The sequence below is a fragment of the Coenobita brevimanus genome, chromosome 25 (genome assembly GCF_032717465.1).
Source record: "Coenobita brevimanus isolate Jiangsu-jjx chromosome 25, ASM3271746v2, whole genome shotgun sequence".
NCBI classification, from domain to species: Eukaryota; Metazoa; Arthropoda; class Malacostraca; order Decapoda; family Coenobitidae; genus Coenobita; species Coenobita brevimanus.
In genome coordinates, this window is record NC_136978.1 from 14,977,660 (window position 1) to 15,001,415 (window position 23,756).

General features: G+C 41.8%; 1 protein-coding gene and 1 non-coding gene across 3 annotated transcripts in view; one reads left to right on the forward strand and one right to left on the reverse strand.

Moving 5' to 3' along the window:
• LOC145393865 (transducin beta-like protein 3) overlaps nt 1–23,756 on the reverse strand; it is a 341,771-nt gene that overhangs the window by 204,472 nt on the left and 113,543 nt on the right. The window lies entirely within an intron of this gene.
• On the forward strand, nt 11,729–11,847 carry LOC145393940 (5S ribosomal RNA). The gene has a single exon (XR_013896291.1). It is a non-coding gene; the product is annotated as a 5S ribosomal RNA (ribosomal RNA).

Genomic DNA, 23,756 nt, shown 5'->3' on the forward strand with positions numbered 1-23,756 from the left:
TTTAGTGAGTTATTTACAGGTGTTAGGCTTAGGTTAGCTACCTTGACAGCTATTAGGCCATTTAGATTGGCTTTAAATTTGTCTTTGGGCTCATTTGGGTGGGTTTGGGCTTGGTTTCTGGGGAAACCCAAGGCTGGTAAACACCCCACATTACAAGTTAAAAGTACCCCGATATACGATACCCTACCTAATGATGAGGTTTACCTAACCAATTACATTGTTAAACTGGGGTAGGCCCGTACATTCATTCATCATCCAATCCTACATTGCCCCACGAAAAGCATAGGAGCCCAGGGATAGGCAAGTTGGTCCTGACATTTGAGAGTGACCAGCCTCACTCATCCCTGAGTGGCATTACATGAGAAAACCCCAACTACCCCTTGGATATAAACTTTCACCAGCTCAATCCGATTGGAGTGCCATAATTACTTACTAAACCCTAACGCAGTTTGCTGTAGCGCAATATTGCTCTAAACACGGCACGATTTTGCAGAAGGAAATAAACATTTTAACACAGGCACTGTTAGCGTTATGCGATAATTTGAATCCTGAGTTGAGCTATGTCTCTCAAGGAGTTGATCTCTGACAGCTACCCTTCCCTTGCAAGAGGCAGCGACGTGATTAAGCAGACTGTTGATGCAGTCAGCATCTACTGTACAATCATATGCACGCTGACCAAGTGAACCGCCGTAAACAGTCACTGATCAATTGTTACTTCCCCAGACAAGCTGCCGCTGGTCTATAGCAAGAGGATATCCAGTGACAGCGGGATGAAGAAGCAATGGAGGACCTAGAAAGTGATGTTTGGAATGTTGCTCGTGAAACAGACTTTGATGGATTTTAGTGTGTGTTCTCCTCCTCTACCTCATCTCTGGTGACATGTATCTGCTCTTCGCCTCACATAAGGTACAGAACAATAAATAAAACAGTCCTATATTGACCTACTGTATTTTTTATAACCATATTAATGCATTTAGGAGGTTTAAATTGTGGGGTATAAAAAAATTTTGCAGCACAAAGGGGGAAAAAAGTGCACTCTGGGCAGGGGTGTGGAAGGATATAGGGGTTTTGAAGAGTCCCTCTAACACGATATTTGCTAATGCGAGATCGGTGCGGAAGCAATTGCCCGCGTTTGGGGAGGAACACCTATATTTAGATAGCTTTCATTTCCAATGTTGCTATCTATGTAATTTATATACACTAAAAACATAGTTGGTGTCAGCACTGAGCCCTGTGGAACTCTGCTAGTCACTTCTCTTTATGGTGAGTAATTACCCCTTAGTACTGTTCTCATTTCCCTTTTTCTGAGAAAATCTTCCATTCAACAGTACAGTACAGGTTGCCTTGGATTCCTCCTTGAAGGTACAGTTTCCATAAAAGTCTTTGGTGAGGCACTCTGTCAAATGCTTTCTTGAAATCTTGAGATACTGTCCACCCATCCTTCTCATTTCTGTAATGTTTTTGCAGTTCTATCATAGTAGCTTAATAGAATAGTAACACATGATTTTCCCTTTTTAACTGAACAGCCTTTCTGTTATCATGTTGTGTTCTTCTAGATGATTTATCCAAACTTTTCTTATCAGCTTTTCTAGTATCTAACTTACAACACTGGTCAGTGATACTAGTCGGCAGATTAGCAGGTTCTGTCTATTCCCTGTCGTGAATAGGGGAAAAATGTTTGCTTTCTTCCAAATATCAGGTAGTTTACACTGCTCTAATGATTCCTTGAATATTAAATATATTGGTCTACTTTACTCTATTGCACATTCATGTAGCACCCAACCTGAAATTTCATCAGGACAATTTGCTTTTCCTCTAATTTACTTAACTCTCCCTGTACTTCTTTCTCTGATATTTGTATATCTGGTAATATGTATGGGCATGCATGTTCCATATCATCTCTCTCAAAATTATTTCCTTCTTTAAAACCTGACTGGAAATTTTCATTTTGTGTTTGACAAACATCTTTCCCTTCTGTATAGATGATCCCCTCTTCCATAATGGTCTGTATTTTATCTTTAACTTTGGTTTTGCTTTGGATGTAGCTGTAAAATAGCTTTGATTGATCACTACTTTTATTTATAATGTCTTCCTCAAACTGTCTTTGAGCTTCTCTCCTTATCCTTGTATAAGCATTTCTTGCCTGTTAATAGTTGTTATATGCCCTCTCACTACTTTGTTTTCTGTATCTATTCCACAGCAAGTCTCTTTTTTTTCTTTTGATTTTTTACATTCTGTATTAAACCATTTCTTTATTTTCATTTATGTTTCTTCGTGCTGTGGGATATAATTTTGGACTCCTATTTCATTTAATTCACAAATTTTCTATATAAGACATTTAAATCTTATCCTCTAAGCTCCTTTTCCCAATCTATTTCCAAGAAGTACTTCTTTAGGTTATGATAGTTGCCCTTTTTTGTAGTTTAGGCTATTTTTGTGACTCTCATTACTATTAACTATGTCATATGCAATCCTGAAGTTGCAATTTATTATTGCATGGTTGCTTTAGCTGAATGGAGGGTGATACACTATATTGTAAGTACCATTTTCTTGCCTAGAATATAAGATCTAGTACTAATGGATCATAAAGTTCTCTTTTTCTGGTGTTTTCCTTTACATGTTGTGTTAGGTAAAACTCCTGCACAAGATCCACGAGCTTTTGGTTTAGGCTTTTTTTGTAACTCTCATTACTGTTAACTATGTCATATGCAATCCTGAAGTTGCACTTTAATACTGCATGGTTTCTTTTGCCAATTGGAGGGTGATACATTATATTGCCAATATCATTTTCTTGCCTAAAATATATAAGATCTAGTACTAATGGATCATCAAGTTCTCTTTTTCTGGTGTTTTCCTTTACATGTTGTGTTAGGTACAACTCCTGCACAAGATCCACGAGCTTTTGGTCTCACCAGCTTTCATGGCTTCTTACATCTAGAGTATTCCAATTTATATTTGTACTGAAATCTCCTATTGACATAATTCTTTCAGATTTCTCTTCCATTCTTTGCAGTAATGTTCTTAAACTCTGAATTGTACTCTCTGCTAGGTCTTCATATTTGCTTCCTTCCCAAGTGTTTGTTTTGGGTGGCATGTATGATTTGCCACAATTACTGTCCCTTCAGATCTACTTATCTCTACTGCAATCAGTTCTACTTATGAGGGTATATCAAGTTCTATTTCCTTGACATGTAGATTTTTCTTTGTTAATATTATAATTCCTCCTCCTCTTCATTTTTTTTAATCCTATTTCTTCTCCATATATTGTATTCCTCTAAGTTTAGGGTATCGTTTGATATCCTTGGGGTTAATTTTGTTTCAGTTCGGCAAATAATGTGGTTCCTTTTCTCTGGTATACTCTTTCATCTCTAATAATTTAGATGCCATTCCATCTACATTTGAGTACATCTACTTAATCATCTTGTTTCAATATCTGCCATAGCCTGAGTCTACTACCTTCCTCCTTTTTATTCCCTGTTGGTTATGTACTACTTTCGTACCTGCAGTACAACTGTACTTCGTAAAAAAATTTACCCTTCCTCTGATCTATCCTTGTTCTTTGTTTCTGCTTCCTCCCTCTTCTCCTTTAGTATTCCCAATTCCTCTTTAGTTAGGCATCGTTTTATCCATTCATTCATTCATCATCATCCAATCCTACGTTGTCCCATAAGGAACATAGGAGCCCAGGGCTAGGCAAATTGGTCCTGACATTTAAAATGATTGACCAGCCTCACTCATCCCCGAGTGACGTTAAAGGAGCAATAAACCCCAACCACCCCTAGGATATAAACATTCACCAACTCAACCGATTGGAGCTCCGTAATTACCCACTAAACCACCAGGCGCCAAAATTTTGGTTATATGGTTACCACCCAGCATAGTAAATGGCTTCCTGGTGTAAAGGAAACCATTTGGCTTGTCACTCAGTGTAGAGTCACCTACAAGCAGAAGGAAATGGAGAGGATGAAGGAAAATGAGACAGAAGAGTGAATGTAAAGCCACCCGTAGGCAGAAGGATGAGGAAAGAATGAAGGAAAGAAAGACAGAAGTGGATGGAGGGAAAGCAGCACTACAGCGAGTGAGTGGATGGTGAGTGCCCCAACTTTTTATCCATACTTTTTTAAATTCCTCTTTTTCCATGAGATTGTTCGCATTTTTTAATACAGTAAAACCTCACTATATCAGACTAATTGGGGAACAAGCCAGTCCAAAAAAAGTGATAAAAACAACATCTGGATTCCCCCCTGGACTTCCTCCTCCTTTCTCATGCAAAGAGATGCACTTGTCATTCATGCAATTATTCTACAGTATCTCTCTCTCTCTCCCTGCACTGGGCACTTTCATTTTACTTCACATATTTTTTGTCTTCGTCGTCACCTTCATCTTCACCTTCCCATTCATTTTTGCCTTTGCTTTCAGTTCACTTTGACATTCACATTCACTTTCATATTCAGTTCCTTGCTCACTTTCACATACACCTTCACACTTACTTTCACAATCACTCATTTTGAATTTCCATTTCACCTTCACTTGCAATTTTACTTTCTTACTTTCATGTTTACCTTTAGAATTACTTTCACTCACCTTCACTTTCACCTTCCTTCTTTTACTTTCACATTTCCCTTCACCTTCACTTTCATTTTCACCTCTTTCACCTTCATCTTCACCTTCACTTTCATCTTAACCATAACTTTCACATTCACCTTCATTTTCACCCTCACTTTCACTTCTGACTTCACTTTCACTTTCATTTTCACCTTCACTTTCATATTGCACCTTCACTACTGACTTCACTTCCACCTTCACTTTTGTCTTCACTTTCATCTTCCACCTTCACTTCTGACTTCACCTTCACCATTTTCACATTCACTATTACTTTCACCTTCACATTACCTTCACTTTCACCTACTGTACACTGACCTTCACTTTTACCTCTCTCTCCTGGAGAGAGAGAGAGAGAGAGAGAGAGAGAGAGAGAGAAGGGACCGAGGTTATGCCTATCTCCCTCATTTATTTATGGGAAAGGGGACGCCACTTGTCATTCCTGTATTTATTCTCTCTCTCTCTCTCTCTCTCTGCTGACTTTGACATTCACATTCACTTCCATGCTCTTTCACCTTCACCTTGACACCCATTTTCACAATTACTTCAATTTTCATTTTCAATTTCACCTTCACCTCTCTGTCTCTCTCCCATCTCGGGGAGGAAGGGAAGGAATGGAGGAGGAGAAAGAGGGAGGAGGGACCAATGTTATGGTATCTCCTCCGTTTGTTTGTTTATTCATTTATTCCAAGGGGCGGACTGCTTCTGGCTTTATCCAACTTTCTCTGATGCATAAGAAAATTGTCCAGTTGGCTCCTCCAGTCCGATAAAAAAGTGAATTCCGCTATACTGAAGTCCGTTATATTGAGGTTTTACTGTACTTCCTCTACGGTGTTGCACTCTGGAAGGTTACTTTCAGAGGGCTTTGACTTACTTCTCTCATATTTCCCAAGCCTTTTATGTTCTTCTATATCTTTATCACAGATAACCTCAGATACTTGCATCAGTATGTTCATTATATTTTCCAACTCCTTTTTGTCCCTTAAGATTCTGGTTTTTATTTCTTCTTCACCTACGCCACTGATTAGTATAGATTTGTTAATCACTACAACTTCCCTGACTAGTTTTGGGTTATTTTTTCTAATTTCTTTCAATTCCTTTCTTATGCTTTTTTCTTCTACCTTTGCATCTAAATCATTCTTTACTTTCACCATTTCAGCATACATAGTTTGTACCTCATCTTTATAATTTCTTACCATTTCATTTACCTGTTATTTTCTCTTCAATATTGCTATTTTGGTTTATCAGACTGCTTGCTTGCCTGATATTCTCCATATCAATTCTGAAATCATCCATAATTCTCTCATGGGTGACAACTATATATCCCATTTCACTAGCCTTCATTCTCGGTGAATTTACCTCAGCTGATGGTTCAGCTGTTGTTGTGGATTTTCTGTTTATTTCCTTTACTGTTTCCTCATTTTTTTTCCTTCTGTCTGCATGGCTCATTCTTAATTTCATCGAATACCATTTGAAAAGTTCTCTCCAGTCTACTTACTTTTTCAACTAACTTATCCTAAGTTTCCTTTCCAACCAGGTCTGGGTAGAAGTTATCAGCCTGTTTTTTACCTTTGTCTCTTAGCACCTTCTAAAGGCATCTTTCTAAAATATGAAGCCATCTTAAAGGAAAGATAATCTCTACTTACAGTTGATGTATCACTCTGCTTGCCTTGGTGTTGTCTAGCTGAAGTAAGGAACTGTAGCACATTTCCTGGCACTATTTTATAGATGTTTACTTACTTTAGGCTACACTTTCTTTGCTATTACTTGTTTTACTGTGTTGGATCATAACTTAAATTAGCCTAAACAAGCCTGACCATAAACAGATACCACTTCGGTATCCCCAGAGCAGAGCTCAGTGTGTGTGGGGGGGGGTAGATTTTTATAAAATTCATGTTTGCTAGGTACTTTTTGTTTTTTTCTAAATTTGAGAAATAGGTGAATGGTAGATTTTTATAAAATTTATGTTTGTCAGTGTTTTTTTTTTTTTTTAACATTTGAGAATAGGTGAATCTGAACTTAACCATTTAAATCTGGCGACTTTTTTAATTCGGGCTACCTCCACATATGGCCTACAAAAGGTACCTGGGCAAACCCACTCTTGACTCTCATCTCTTATATGTTTCTGCCCGAAATCATGCTAAGTTTGTTCTATGCTCTGCTAAAATAGTTTCATTCGTACTAAAAGCTCTGAACTCTACAACTCGAATTCTTCCTGCTCCTTCTGGCACCTTGCCAAAAATCTTTCCAACAACTTTTTCCTCGTCATCCTTTCCTCCTTTCCACTCTGATGGCTCTAAAGCTATTTCTTCTACTGAAAAAGCAGAACTCTTCAGTCAGACTTTCTCCTACAATTCCCCTTTACACGAATCCAGTGCTGTTCCTCCATCACTTTTCCCCTTTGACTTCCTCACGGCAGACATTAAAATGTCTTCAACTGATGTATTTTCTGCCATCAATGGCCTCAATACTAATAAGGCATATGAGCCTGATAGGTCCCTCTTGTTGTCCTCAAGAACTGTGCTTACACCCTGCCTAGGTAATCTCTTTGGCGTTTGCCTATCAACCTGCACCTTTCCTTCTTACTGGATGTTTGCTCTCATTCAGCCTGTCCCAAAGAAAGGTGACCATTCCCATCCCTCTAACTATCGCCCAATTGCTTTCACATCCTATGTTTCTAAAGTTTTTGTGTCTACTAAAAAAAAAAAAAAAAAAAAAAAAAAAGAGGATCTTTCCTAACACAACCTTCTTTCTGACTGTCAGTATGGGTTCTGCTAGAGACGCTTCACTGGCGATCTTTTCACCTATCTTTCAGACACCTGGTCATCCTCTTTTAGGGACTTTGGTGTAAGCTTTGCCACTGAACTTGACATCTCAAATACTTTTGATCAAGTCTGGCTAAATCTTTAATTTTCAAACTGCCCTCTAATGGTCTCTATCTATCTGTGCCTTCATCTCTGGCTTCCTTTCTGTTTGTTCTGTAGCTACTGTTGTAGAAGGCCACCATTCTTCTCCTAGAGCTATCAACAGTGGTGTTCCTTAGGCCTCTGTCCTACCACCAACTCTCTTCCTTTTACTCATCAATGACCTTCTAAGCTGTACATCTAACTCTATCCACTCATATGCTGATGACCCCACCCTTCACCTCTCCATTTGCTTTCTACAGCGTCCATCTCAGCAGTTACTTCAAGAAACAATGGATGAAGCTATAGCGCACCTAATGTCTGGCTTGGCTCGTATCTCTGATTGGGGTAAAAGAAATCTTGTTGTTTTTAATGCATCGAAGACTCAGTTTTTACACCTATCAACCAGACAAAATCTTCCACAGGAGTACCCACTAATGTTTAATACTATCCGGCTCAATCCTGCATCATCCTTGAACATGCTTGGGGTTTCATTCACTTCGGATTTATCTTGAAATGATCATATTACATCTCTTGTAAAATCAGTTTCCAAGAGACTAGGTGAGCTAGGCCGACTCCGTACCTTCTTTACCCCTGCACAGTTGTTGACTTCATACACAGGTTTTATTCATCCCTGTGTAGAGTAAAACTCTCATGTGTGGGAAGGCTCCCCACATACAGCTCTTCTCAATAGGGTGGAGTCAAATGCTTTTCGTCTCATTAACTCTCCTCCTTTTACTGGCTCCCTTCAACCTTTGTCCCTTCACCGCACTGTTGTCTCTATCTCTTTTCTATCGCTACTTCAGTGGTCACTGCTCCTCTGAACTGTCTGCTTGCATCCCTCCACCATTACGACAGGCGGGTAGCACCCGCCTAGCAACAAACTGTCATCCCTTTTCTGTCCAACTCTCTAATGCAAAGGTTGACCGTTACTCCTAGTCATTCATTTATGCAACAGGTCAGGTCTGGAACTCTCCCTCTGTTTGTATTTCCTACTTCCTATGATCTCCAGTCTTTCAAACGCAGTGTGTCCAGGCATCTCGAAATGAACAGATCTTGAATTTGGCTAACTTTTGTATTGTTTTTGTTTGTTCTTGGAAGGAATTGTTTGCAGGCTCCCAGCGTTTGGTTCCTTCTTACTCGTATTAAAAAAAATATATACAGGTATACATATCTGGACGTGTTCATCATCCAGATGCTGGAGCTTGGCTCTATTGAAATATTATCCCAATTTACTTGCTATTATCCAGATGTAAAAGTCCCTGAGAACTTCAGTCGGCCAGCCGACATGTTCCAACGTTCAGTATCATGGCCGCTGGGCTCAAGCCGTGAGCAAGAAGTAGTCTGTAACCCACAACCAGATCTAAAATGTCCGTCTGCCCCTGTACTGAATGGTCAAAGTCTCGTACTCGTCCTATCACTCCCAGCGAACCTCCAGCACATGAGTAATACGACTATAACCCACAAGTGGTGTCATAACATCCATACGCGTTCCCCACCAAACGTCTAATATCGTGCGGCCATGGGGGCTAAGTCTTTCCAACCGCTACCGCCATCGAACATAGCCCACAAGCCCTCAGTACATGTTCAGCTACAGCAGCCGTCCACCTCTCTACCAAAAGTCGAAAGTCTCCTGGTCATGGTGAGTTGTTTCCTCATGGCCACTTGGTGTCTGACAGACTGCAAGTCACGAGTAAATGTACAGCAAAAGCACCCATCCACCTGGTGACAGAAGGGGGAGAATTCTGCCTACAGCCTTGCTTCTCCCCCCTCTCCTGTCCCCACTCCATATGCTCCTGGCTCCCCCCTCACTACTTCAGACCCTACCCTACTGTGATGATAACACTGACATGTGAGTTTTCAAAGTTTTTTTGCGATTTATTTGACTACTATTGGTTGTACCGAAATGCCGAAAATCCACGAGAAAGCTCATTAAATTCTGCATCTAGACATATGCTTAACTCTTGGAAGGTGCTGGCAAAATTTTGAACTTGGACGGTGGGAAATTATATGAAGGTAAGTTTTAATTCTGAACACTTTATTATTGTTACCTTTCTGTACTCTTACTTAACAGTTTTATGTGTTTTTATAATTTTATCTTATAGTACAAATACCAGTGACAATGCTGGTATATCATTTATACCAATATAACCAATTTCTATCTATCTATCTATTGCCAGACGCCTCAATCCCGTTCGGGGTGGCCACAAACAAATCGCCTCCACGTCGCCCTGTCCCCCCCCCTATTTCACTGCCCCGCTCCCAACTCACACCCCCCTCTCTCATATACCTCTCCACCCCATCCCTCCATCTCATCCTCAGCCTCCCCTTCCCTGTGCCCCCCTCCACCTCACTCACATACACTCTCTTTGTCAGTCTTTCACCCTCCACCCTCTCCACATGGCCAAACCACCTCAGTGTATTCCTCCTAACACTTCCTATCACATAACCAATTTACAGTGGCATATTTGGCTGTGGAATTTTTTTTTTAGCCCCAGGAGCGATCACTCATCACAGAAAACAGATTTTTCAAACTGTTGTCAGTTTTTTTGTGGATTTTTATTGTTTATGCACTGTTTTCATGACGTTTAGCATTAATATGGATAATCCTATGTGTGTTTTGATCTCTAAATATGGTAGATTGGCCTGAAAAGAGTGCCAAAATTATGATGGGTACTGTACATACAGTGGTGTTTAGGTCGGGTGTTCTCTGGTTTTCAATGCCACCCCCCCCCCCTTTTAATGGTTTTCTTGGTGCTTAGCATTATTTTGGATATTCCTAAGTGTGTTTTGATGTCTAAATATGGCAGACTGACCTGACAACATTGCCAAAATTAGGAGAGGTACTGTACATACAGTGGTGTATAGGTAAGGTGTCTTCTGGTTTTCAATGCCCCCCCCCCCCTCCTTTTTTTTAATGGTTTTCTTGGTGTTTAGCATTCCTTTGGATATTCCAATGTGGGTTTTGGTGTCTAAATGTGGCAGACTGACCTGAAAACAGTGCCAAAATTGGGAGGGGTACTGTACATATAGTGTTGTATAGGCTTTTTTTTTTTTTTTTTTTTTTCCCCCAATGTTTTTTTTTTTTATGGTTTTCTTGGTGTTTAGCATTACTCTGGATATTCCTATGTGTGTTTTGATGTCTAAGTATGGCAGACAAGTGAAAATGGTGCCAAAGTTACGAGGGGTACTGTACATATAGTGGTGTACAGGTAGGGTATTTTTTGGTTTTCAGTGTTTTTTTTTTTGCATGGTTTTCTTGGCGTTGAAAATTACTTTGGATAGTCCTATGTATGCTTTGATATCAAAATATGGCAGAATGACTGGAAAACTGCCAAAATAAAGAAGGGTACTGTACATATAGTAGTGTTTAGGTAGGACGATTTTTGGTTTTCAGTGTTTTTTCTGCATGGTTTTCTTGGTGTTTCGCATTACTTTGGATATTCCTATGTGTGTTATGATGTCTAAATATGCCTGAATGACCGGAAAACACTGCCAAATTAAGCATAGGTACTGTACAAATAAGTTAGGTATAGGTTGGAGGTGGGTATAGGTAGAGTCTGCGTATGGCAGGGAAAGTATTCATTATCCGGATGTTGCTACTACCCAGACATGCCTTTGGCTCTATTATGTCAGGATAAATGAGGGATTACTGTATTTGGAATAAAATTCTAGACAGCGGGGTCATTCAATTGAAATCTGTTAAAGCCTCAATATAATTATTTCTCACTGAGCTGAGGATGTATACTCATAATAATACATGTAATAGTAGACTAAATTATACTAATACAGTAATCCCCCTACTTTCTGGACGCCCACTTACCGGACATTGTGGGCCTGGACCTTAGGAACCCAAAAATGGCCAAAAAAAGAAAAAAATCCCCCCAAAATCCGAATTTTTTTCCCACACGTAATTTGAAATTGCCGCGCGGAGCCAAACAGCTGATTTACACCATGGCCCCTTCACCCCTTCCTTCCTCCCCCCTCCCCTCTCAGGGTTGCCATTTGATATTTTTCATTACTAAATGTGGGCCAATTTGGAAATGAAAAATTTATTTGGTAATGAATCGGAATAATGCATTACCAAATGGATTTTTCACATGTATGAGGATACACAGGATGGAGATGGTGGATTGTTTGCTCCCTCTGATTAATCTCCTAGCCTACATAGCGTGAAAATAATCAACATGCTGTTAATCATAAGGAGAGTGATTACGTGTATTTCCACTTGCCATACCACGTTGAGTACACCGCTTCCCGTCCGATCAGCGAAGTTAAGCAACGTTGGGTCTGGTTAGTACTTGGATGGGTGACCGCCTGGGAACACCAGATGCTGTTGGCATCCCTACGTGTCAAGTGGGGTTGGTGGAGGATTAGTGCCCCTCCCTGTAAAAACAATTAACTCTAAGCCCTTGGCCACCCCGTGTGGGATACATGGCGTCTGGCAATGAATGAATGAATGAATGATATATAACTAGTGAAGAATAAATGCTAGCTTTACGAGTTTGATAATGAAGAGTTAAATTTAGTAATGAAAATTGAGGAGTTTGGTAATGTGGCCAATGCAATCTGGCAACTCTGTTTCCCCGTCATCAACAGTTACTGCCTAACTTCGATGGTGAGTAGATGCTTATTGCAATGGAAGCCACATGTGCTCGTTTTTTGTGAATAAACTGCAATACCTCACCACTAGACCACACAGGAACTTACAGTGTTGCGCAGTGTTAAGAAATTAGAACTTAGAATGCAAAGGATCAACTATGGAGTGCAAATTGGCGGTTGAAACTGGTGTGATGCAGTTAGGAACAATATGCAGTGTTAAAACAATTATAACTCACAGTGCAAAGAATTAAGTGCAGCACAACACTGGAGTACTGTACGTGATTCAAGAGCATTTTCTCCACTGCCAAAGCCTTAGAGATGGCGGCCACAGACATGCTGTAAGTACCCTGGCTGTGGTAGTCACTTCTAAGTCCTCATTCTTTGGTTCCTTTTCATTTATTTCATGCTTTATGTCCATTATTGGTGTGAATAGGGTCTTAAATAGGTTTAAATAGGTGCTATAAATGTCCAGTAGGGAGTTATTTAGGTGGCTTTCAAAGTTAGGTTGAGTTAGGGTCCTTAAGTACCAGTCCAGAAGCCAGGGGCCCACTTTCCGGACATGCCTTTGGCTCTATTACATCGGATAGTAGAGGGATTACTGTTCAGTAATCCCTGCACTATTTAGACGCCCACTTTTCGGACTCCCCACTTACCGTACATCGTGGGCCTGGACCTTCGGAACCCAAAAATGGCTGAAAAAAGAAAAAATCCCCCCCAAATCCAAATTTTTTCCCACCCATAATTTGAAATGGGGCGGCGCCGAACAGCTGTTGTTTATGCACCCCTTCACCCTTTCCTTCCTTCCTCCCCCTTCCCCAGTCAGGGTTGCCATTTGGTATTTTTCATGACCAAATGTGGGCCCATTTGGTGCGGAAAAGTTTGTTTGGTAGTTAATCAGCATGATCCATTACCAAACAGATTTTACACATACAGTACAGTATATGAAGATATAGAGAATGGAGACGGTGGACTGTCTGCTCTCTTTGATCAATCTGCTAGCATACATAGCACAAAAATAAACATGCTGCTGATTATAAGGAGAGTGATTATTTCCATCTGTACATTTAATTAGTGAAGAATAAATGCTCGCTTTACGAATTTGGTAATGAAAAGTTAAAATTGGTAATGAAAAATGAGGAGTTTGGTAATGAGCCCGAGCTCAGATCTGGCAACCCTGTCCAAGTTACCGCCTAACCATTGCCGAGGGTAGATGTTCATCGCAATGGATGCCGCACGTGCTCGTTTTTGTGAATAAACAGTGAATAAACTGCAATACCTCACCACTAGACCACATGGGAATTTAGTGTTGTGCTATGTTAAGAATCAGAATTTAGAGTGCAAAGGATTAATTGTGGAGTGCTAGGTGAGAGTCGAAACTGGTGTGTGGCACAACACTGGATTACTGTATGTGCTTCATAAGCATTTTCACCACTACCAGAGCCTTAGAGAGGCGGTCATGGACGTGCTGTAAGTACTCTGTACACTGCTAAGTATTTTCCATACTCTCTTCTAATTCCTCATTCTCTGGTTCCTTTTCATTTATTTCATACTTTATGTTCATTATTTGTGTGAATAGGGTCTTAAATAGGTTTAAATAGGTGCTATGCATGTCCGGTTGGGAGTTATTTAGGTGGCTTTCAAAGTTAGGCTGGGTTAGGGTCCATAAGTACCAGTCCAGCAGGCAGGGGTCCACTTTCCAGACAGGATCACTTTCTGGACATGCCTTTGGCTCTATTACATCGGAGAGTGGAGGGATTACTTACATGCAACAAGATGTGAGAGAGTAAAGCTTCAGATCTCCAATCCATCTGCCTAACAAACTGGTGGTTTTGTGGGGGTAAGGAGGGGGAGTTGGGAGATGGATGTATGGAATTAACCTGTTCTCTGGTGGCAGACTATCCTGGCCCCATATTAGTGTTCACTGATGTACTGGTTCATACTACAACAAAGAAGCTGTCTTAACATTATGAACTGCAGTATTAAGTCAGCCCCTGAAGAGAGCATGATCAAATTTAATTACCTTAGAAAGAGGGACATCAACAGAGTGGGATATACTCAGTTTCATTTCCCTGACAACCAAGAAAGATGAGACAGCAGAAGACATGGCTGTGAAGGCTTTGCCAACTCCTCAAGCATCAAGAAGAGGACATACATTCAAAAGTGTGACGTTTCCCTTCTCGATCAACTAGTCTGCACTGATGTCATGTTGTCGATGTCACTTAACCCCTAAAGTACTAATAGGATCAATCGATCCTTTTCCAGAATTTGGCTAGATGCCGAATAGAATCGATAGAGGAGCCTTTGTAAAAAAAAAAACTGCGGACATTAGGCTTCAGACCGATTGTGACATATCGATGCAAACCAATGAGAACTAAGTCCTAAGTAGGGAGGGAGGAGGATCCAGGTCCCTACCCATGGTGGTGGTGGTGGTGGGGGGGGTGATTCCCCCACCACCCTCCTGCCACCTTCCTCTACCCCAATATCTTTGTTCCCTCTCCCGCTCCCTCGCCTCTGACCGCCTCCTACTCCCTCCCTCCCCCTCCCCCACCATCCTCCATCATGCCACTGTGGTTCCCCCCCCTCCCTGTCTCCCTGGGGAGGGTTATATCCCCCCTACCCATCCTCCACACCCCTGTACTTCCTCTCTGCCTTTCCTCTTTGTCTTGTGGTGTCTGTCTCCCACCTCTATATCCCCAAACACCCCTCCAGGCCTCTCCCCACCTCACCTCAACCCCCCAACCCCTGTAGAATGCCGTCCGCTTACCCCCCCCCTCCCCGTCTAGAGTATTATATGTACACATCAATGTTACTATTCATGTCGTGTGTTTTCATTCAGTACCAAATTATCGTTTGTGTCATTGCATACACTGACGCACGAAACAGAATGTGTGTTTTTTCATGTATTTATGGTATACGGTATTCACCTCTGTGAATATACGGTAATGTTTCATGTAAATGTTAATAATGTTCGTTTTTTATATTAATAAATTGTGTATTTGTGTGTTTGTCTTTCTCTTACACCATTATTATTATTTTGCATGCTTTAGCTTTTTTTTCCCCTTGAAATTCTTACAGCTACTTGATCTGACAGCTCTGAGGGGAAGGGATGGGGAAAAGGGGAGAGGGGAGAGGGGATGCTGGAGTGTTTAACACCACAAAAAGGATTTGCATGCTTTGGCTCAATTTCTTTTTTATTTTGACAGCTACACAGCTATGAGGGAAGGGGACGGAGGTAGGGAAGGTGGGGAGGGGAGAAGTGTTGGGAGTAAGTGAGGAACATCGACATAATTATTTTGCATGCTATTGGTTGAAAAATAAAAAATTGAGCTGGAAAATTCTGAAGGGTGGCGTAGATGGGGAGGAGGGAGGGGAGAAAGAGAGGGGGGATTGATGGGAGTGGGTGAGGAAGGTAAAGAGAGGGGAGGAATGAGGGTGAGATAGGGTGGGAGCGCATAGAGAACTGGAGTCGCCCTGCCAGGAAGGGTAACTTTTTTCAACTTTGACAGGCTATAGCTTATGAACCAGTTGGTCTAAAATGCTCTGGTTTGCAGCATAAGATATGTAAATTCAAGCTCTAAACCTCTGGCATAAAACTTTTTACTTCGTAAGAGCTGAAAAATCGGCTCCAAATACAGGTTTTCAGGGAAGTTCGGTTAATTGAATTGCGTATACTAGGGGTTAAACAGGTATTGTCCTATGGTTAGTTCATTCTTTCATTCATCATTTAATCCAGTGCTGGCCTACGAGATGCGCAGGAGCCCGGGGTAAGGTATGTTGGTCTTGACATTTAAGATGAGAGTGACCAGCCTCACACAACCCTGAGTGGCAAAGCATGATCAGTAAACCCCAGCCACCTGTAAACCTGCACCAGTTCAATCCAACTGGAATGCCTTAACTGCTCACTAAACCAGCAGGTGCCATAATTTGGTTATATGGACTTGTAGTAGGTGGGGGCACTCACCATCCACTCACTTAATGTAGTACTGCTCTCGGGTGACTGCCTTTTTCTCTTCCTTCCTTCCTCTCCTGTCTTTCTTTCCTTCAGTCTGTCTTCTTCCTTGTCTATGGATGACTCTACACTGAGTGACAAGCCAAATGGTTTCCTGTACACCAGGACACCATTTCCTACACTGGGTGGTAACCTTATAACCAAAATGGGCACCTGGTGGTGTAATGGGTAACTAAGGGACTCCAATCAGACTGAACCTAGTCAGGTTTATATCCAAGAGATGGTTGGGGTTTATTGCTCACATAATGCCACTTAAGGATAAGTGAGGTTGGTCACTGTCATCTTAAATGTCAGGACCAACTTGCCTAGCCCCAGGCTCCTATGCTCCTCATGAGGCAACACCGGGTTGGATGATTAACGAATGATGAATGAATGGTTACAGTACCACCCAGCACAGTAAATGGCTTCCTGGTGTACAGGAAACCATCTGACTCGTCAGTCAGTGTAGAGTCATCCGTAGACAGAAGGAAGAGGAAAGAATGAAAGAAGGAAAGACAGAGGGGGAAGGATGGAATGAAGAAGGAGGAGAGGAAAGGGCAGGCACCCAAGAGCAGAACTACATCGACTGAGTGGATGGTGAACACCCCCATCAACCACTTTCTGGTTAGTGTATTATGTATATTTCACATCAGTACACATTTTGTTTATGCTTGTGATATACTGCAGTTACTGTAACCATAATAAGAGTTGACTGTATAATCATACTTCAATAAAAAATTGCACAAGTAGCGTTTCTCACTTTTTCGGCAGAGTGTGTCTCGGTCACATTTTCCTTAGCAGCACAGCAGTTATTAGCAATAATCAAATCTGCGGGTATGGTTATGATCCTTATCTATTGACAATTTATTGACATGAAGCACTCCCTGACTGAACCAGTCAAATCACTGACTTACTGAAATTACTTATGCCAACTACAAGAGGGAGTAGCATCGCAGTAACGTTCCCCACGCAACTTTTGAAAAGCTATATAACATCCAAATTAAAACATAAAAACAATCCGACTGTGGTATGATGTAGGGTGAGTGTTGGTTAAATAGCTTGCAATAACCATTTGTGTATATTGCATACTTTTGCTGAGAGTACAGTCATCTCTTAACATCAGCGTTTATAACATAAACAGTTTTCAATATCCGGGGGTGGAAATAACATAAACGGTTTTAAATATCCGCTAGTGGATACAGTACCGGGGCCAGATTCACCAAGGCATTTTATCTCGCTGGACTCTGTTGACACTGTTCACTGCAAATGTAACATTATCCCAGGCACAGTTCATGGCTGTGTTAGTGATTGCATTACCCAGTGAATCAAATATAACACTTTTCCTTTTAGCCACTTCATTTATTAGTGCCCCTCCCCGTAAAACAAATAACTCAAAGTCAAATGGCCACCCCTTATAGGATTATGGCATCACACAACAGATAGAGATAGATAGATTTATTAATGCCATTAATTCATCAGGGGAAAAGTTAGGGCAGGCTGGGAGTATTTCCTTTCTTCCATGTTTTCCTTTACAATCTTGGTGGCGAAGGGCTTTGTTGTGTTTACCAACTGATACAAAGGGAAAGCTCCATGACTGGTTGATCATATCAAAGCATTGTGTGTGAGAGCCTCCGTCACTGGCTAATATGAAATTAGCTGGTAACGGTTGAAACGCCTGATGAACCTAATGACCTTCCTCCCATCGCCGAGAACAGGTAAAGTGAAAATTTTAACTGTTCTGATAGCTTTTCTTGCCCTTATTAGTGTATTGTTTGTAACGATATCTTGGTCCCAATTAATGAACCTATATGGTGGATGTGCAAGCGAGCACTATTTGATATCGCACTAATTGATAAACATAATGGGGAAAAATTCATCTGGTGGATGACTGACTCCAACTATAGGGGTTAAACTTTTAAATACTGACAATTACCCTAGTACTAAATAATAGTATACATACATACACCCTTGATGATCTTGTCTAAACCAGTTTGCTGCCCTCCCCCCCCCCCCACTCTCTCACGAACCCCTTGAAGAGCTGGTCTAAACTGGTTTGCTGCCCTCCCCCTCCCCTTCTCTCTCGTAAATAATACAGAGCAATACGCACTGAAATCATACGAGTGGCTGAAAGTATTATTTTATATTACAACCACCGAAAACTGACTTAGGATCTACACACGCAGAATTGCTACGTGAGAGTTGTCTACCTTTGCTTTGTGTTTCCACCTCTACCAGGTGATTTTTTGGGCAAGAAGTAACTGGCAACTCCTCTGGTGTTGGCGGGAGGTGGTGAAACATTGTCCCAAAGTGAGAGTGGGAGTATGTGTTCCCATCACTCTGAGCTTGCACCCCCCTCTCTTTTTGTATGCATTAGTGTTTGGCCTGTTATTTTCCTAGAGTCGAGTTGTCATGCCTGGAAAGTACTGCTCAAGGGATGAGAGGATCCGTAGCATTGCATCAAGGCAGGATAATATCCCTATCAACACAATTTGTGAACATATTGGACACACAAAGTCGACCATCATGAAGATTTTTGCTGCAGCGCGCAGCCTGCCACCTGATGTCATACCAGAGCACAAGCATGGCGGTGGAAAGAAGAGGACGACTTCCAGAGGTACAGATACGCATCTGAAGAGGGAAGTAATCAATCCTCAACTGACAGCAGCAGAATTGAAGAGAATGTATCCCCAACCATTACAAGAGGTCTCAATTCGAACTATCCAACACAGCTTGCAGAAGGAGCTGGGTTTGCCAAGCCACACCGCAGCCAAGAAACCGCTTCTCACTGACCTCATGAAGTAGCAGTGCATTCAGTTTGCCAAGATGTATGCACACTGGATGGACATCAGATGAGTGGAGAAAAGTTATGTTTTCTGATGAAAGCACATTTCAAGTGTTCCAGGTGTGTTCTGCCAAGGTTCATCACCTTGCCTCCCATTTTTTTTTTTTTTTTTTTTTTTTTTTTTTTTTTTTTAAGTAATCGATTCTGGGCAAAGGTTTCAAGGCCTATTTCTCGGGGGCAGTGACCTGTCCCAAGGCCCAGTAGTCCTCCTACACCTCCACATGTCAACACTTCGGCGCTAACACCCACAGTCCACATTGAATACATGCGAGGGCTGTCGGTGGAAAGAAGAGGACGACTTCCAGAGGTACAGATACGCATCTGAAGAGGGAAGTAATCAATCCTCAACTGACAGCAGCAGAATTGAAGAGAATGTATCCCCAACCATTACAAGAGGTCTCAATTCGAACTATCCAACACAGCTTGCAGAAGGAGCTGGGTTTGCCAAGCCACACCGCAGCCAAGAAACCGCTTCTCACTGACCTCATGAAGTAGCAGTGCATTCAGTTTGCCAAGATGTATGCACACTGGATGGACATCAGATGAGTGGAGAAAAGTTATGTTTTCTGATGAAAGCACATTTCAAGTGTTCCAGGTGTGTTCTGCCAAGGTTCATCACCTTGCCTCCCATAGTTTTTTTTTTTTTTTTTTTTTTTTTTTTTTTTTAAGTAATCGATTCTGGGCAAAGGTTTCAAGGCCTATTTCTCGGGGGCAGTGACCTGTCCCAAGGCCCAGTAGTCCTCCTACACCTCCACATGTCAACACTTCGGCGCTAACACCCACAGTCCACATTGAATACATGCGAGGGCTGTCTCATACAGGACTGGTGAATTGGTATTAGCGGGGGTATTTTTACGACATGTCAGCAGGTCATCTGGTAGATCAGGAAAGTCTGCTTTTTAAGAAATTCATATCCTTAAACTGTTCCTTGCCTCAGCCGGGATTCGATCCTAGGTCCATTAGGACTGCAGGCCGCCTCTCTACCGACTGATATGACCCTGCTTACATGGTGCCGACTGTTAAGCACCCACAATCAGTAATGGTACTGGGATGTTTCTCAGGTGATATGGGAAAGGGAGACCTCTACTTTCTTCCTAAGAACATGATGCTGAATGGTGGCCGGTACATTCAAGTTCTGAAAGATCATTTGTTAAACTTTTTTGCTGTTCATGGGTGCAACTTTTTCATGCACGATTCAGTTCCATGTCACAAGTCAAAAAAGGTGACAAAATGGCTTCAGGATAATCGGATTCAGGTCCTTGACTGGCCTGGCAACAGTCCGGATCTAAATCCGACAGAAAACTGCTGGGCAAAGATGAAGAAAATCATGGCAGGCAGAGAAGAAGACACCCAATCTGGTCAACCTCAGGACTGAACTGACAAATGTTTGGTGCAAAGAAATGTCCTTAGATTATTTTAGAGATCTAAGTGATTCCATGCTAAAACGCATCCAACTGATCCCAAAAAACAAGGGAAACATGATTTCATATTAATGAATGGCATTTCATGAACAAACATTGTGATATACTATTTTTTCTATTTTTTAATAAATTGTGGGGGGAGGTCCTAAGTCAATTTGCAGTAGCTGTATATTGTGAATTATTGTGATGAAATACATGTGATTTAGTGATATTTTTGCGATAATCAAAGAAGTCATGATGCTAAGCGCATTAGCTGGTGAACATTTCTGAGGCTGCAAACTATGTTGCTATGCTATGAAATGACTCATGACATTATATCAGTATGCTTTATAAAAGTAAGTGGTCATAAAAGTCATACATGAAGTTTGATAAAGTTTGTATTGATTTTCCTCACATCGTTACTGTTTCACTACAGTCTAACGTAAACACTGGAATATTGTAACAATATCATGAGAGACAGGCTTGATGTGTTCCATTTTTATTGTTATTGCAATTACTGTGATGAGGTAACATGGCTGTAACCCTATTTTGTATGGAAAAAATCTTGTGGTTTGGTGGAAATTTCCACCTCCCAGGGCTATTTCCTGCATCAGAGAGTCAAAACACACCTTGTATTCTCTCAAATTGTTCTCTATGCTTGGATTACCTACGGACATGCAGTTTGTTGCAAACGACAGTAGAAAGATTGACATCTGTAGGACAAAAATTTTAGCTCTCAAGATTAACGATCTATCTATCTATCTATCTATTGCCAGGCGCCTCAATTCCGCTTGGGGTGGCCACAAACAAAACGCCTCCACGTCACCCTGTCCCCAGCCATTTCACTGCCCCGCTCCCAACTCACACCCCCCTCTCTCATATACCTCTCCACCCCATCCCTCCATCTCATCCTCAACCTCCCCTTCCCTCGTCCCCCCTCCACCTCTCTCACATACACTCTCTTCATCAGTCTTTCACCCTCCATCCTTTTCACATGGCCAAACCACCTCAGTGTGTTCCTCATAACGCTTCCTATCACATCCACATCCACACCACAACGCTCCTTTATATCCTCAATTGTCAGCCTGTCTCTCCATGTGACTCCACAGGCTCCTCTTAAATAACTCATTTCCACTGCTCTCAATCTTAACTTGTGTCTTTCCAACAACGTCCAAGCTTCACTTCCATACGTTAGAGTTGGTATCACAATACTGTCATGTAGTAACTTTTTCACTTCCATGCTCACTTCCCTGTTTCTTATCATTGCTTTCAAAGAACCAACAACCTTTCTTCCCTGCTGTACCCTTTCAAGCACTTCACCCACCAAACCTCCATCCTTACTCAACACACTACCCAAGTATTTAAATGTACTCACATTTTCCAATTCCTCACCATCCAACCTCGCTGTACATTCACTGACTTCACCTCTCTCAAAGACCATCACTTTACTCTTCCCTACATTCACCTATAGACTCTGTTTCTTACACACTCTCCCAAACTCATCCACCAAGCCTTGCAGCTCCCCTTCGTCTTCACTCAACAATACAGTATCATCTGCAAACAACAGTATAGGGAGTTTCCAAACACTATCCTCTTTCACCAGGGCCACTCCAACATCCACTATCCTACCTTGTACCTCTTTTATTATCCCATCCATGTACAGATTGAACAACCATGGAACAACCACATCCCTGTTTCAACCCAACCTTCAAAGAGAAAAATTCACTTAGTTCACCATCCACACGCATTGCAGCCTTAGCACCATCATACATACTCTTCACAGCATTCAACAACTTCCCATCTACTCCATATATTCTTAATACTATCCACAATCCTTGTCTATCCACCCTGTCATATGCTTTCTCCAAATTCATGAAAGCCACATACAACTTCTTTCCCTTCTCTAGAAACTTTTCCACAAAAGATCTAAGAATGAATATCTGATCTACACAACCTCTTCCCTTCCTAAAGCCTCCCTGTTCTTCTCCAACTAATTCCTCTGTTCTTTCTCTAACTCTGTCAATAAGTATCCTACCATACACTTTTCCTATTATACTAAGAAGACAAATGCCCCTATGATTACCACACACTTCTTTTTCCCCTTTTCCTTTGTACAAGGGAATAATTATACCTGACTTCCAATCCTCCGGGACTCTACCTTCCTCCCAGGCCAATCTGCACATCTTCCACATCCATTCTACTACAATCTCTCCCCCAAGGTTCAGCATTTCACCACACACTCCATCAATTCCTGGGGCTTTCCCCAACTTAACTTTCTTCATTGCTTCAACAACTTCTATCCTACTGATTTCTTCCTGTCTTCTCACCTCCCTCCTTCTCCCAGCCATTCCCCAGCCACTTATACTCACATTACTTCCATCCTGTATGTTCAACAATTCCTTAAAGTGTTCTCTCCATCTGCTCACTTTTTCTCCCTTCTCCACTAGTAATCCACCATTTTTATCTTTCACTCCCCTGCTAACCTCACTTCCACCCTGTCTAACTCTCTTCACCTCTTTCCAGAACATTTTCTTACAGTCCCTCCACTTTGCACTCAAATTCATTCCAAATTCCTCTGCATAGTTGTTGACTTTATACACAGGCTTTATTTGCCCCTGCATAGAGTACAACTCTCATGTGGAAGGAGGATCCCCACATACAGCTCCTCTCAACAAGGTGGAGTCAAAGGCTCTTCATCTCATTCACTCTACTCCTCTCACTGGCTCTCTTCAACTAAAGTCTCTTCACTGCATTGTTGCCTCTACTGTATAACTCTTTTCCATCACTATTTCATAGATCACTGCTCCTCTGCACTGTCTCCTTGCACGTTGATTTGGTATCGACAGCAACATGCCGCTGGTGTGCTGATGTGTGGCACAGAGCTAAAGGTTGCTGCTGAGAAGTTCGCAAGGCTTCACGGCACCCCAGACTTCAAGGCATCCGAAGGTTGGCTCTTCGTGTTCAAGTTACGACATGGCCTTATCAACCGTAAGTCTCATGGTGAAGCTTTGGACGCCAACAAGGATGGAGTAGACGAGTTTCGGCATAGGGTGAAGGGCTTGATCGACAGGGAGGGCCTCACTCTAGGTCAAGTCTACAACACTGACGAAACTGGTTTATTCTATCGCTCTTTCCCAACGAACACTCTAGCCAAGGAGATGGAGAAGCTTGTACCTGGCTGCAAGCTCTCCTGGCAACGGATATCTGCTTCGTGTTGTGCCAATGCTAACGGCATTTCACCGGCTTAAGCCCGTTATTGTTGGCCGAGCAAAGCAGCCTCGGTGACTTCGTGGGGTGATGGATGTCCTTCCTGTCGTTTGGTACCATTCATTGAAGGAAGGGTTCACTGCCCAGATCTTCAAAGACTGGTTCCACCGCCATTTTGTCAAGGTGGTCATCCATTACCAGATGAAGACACT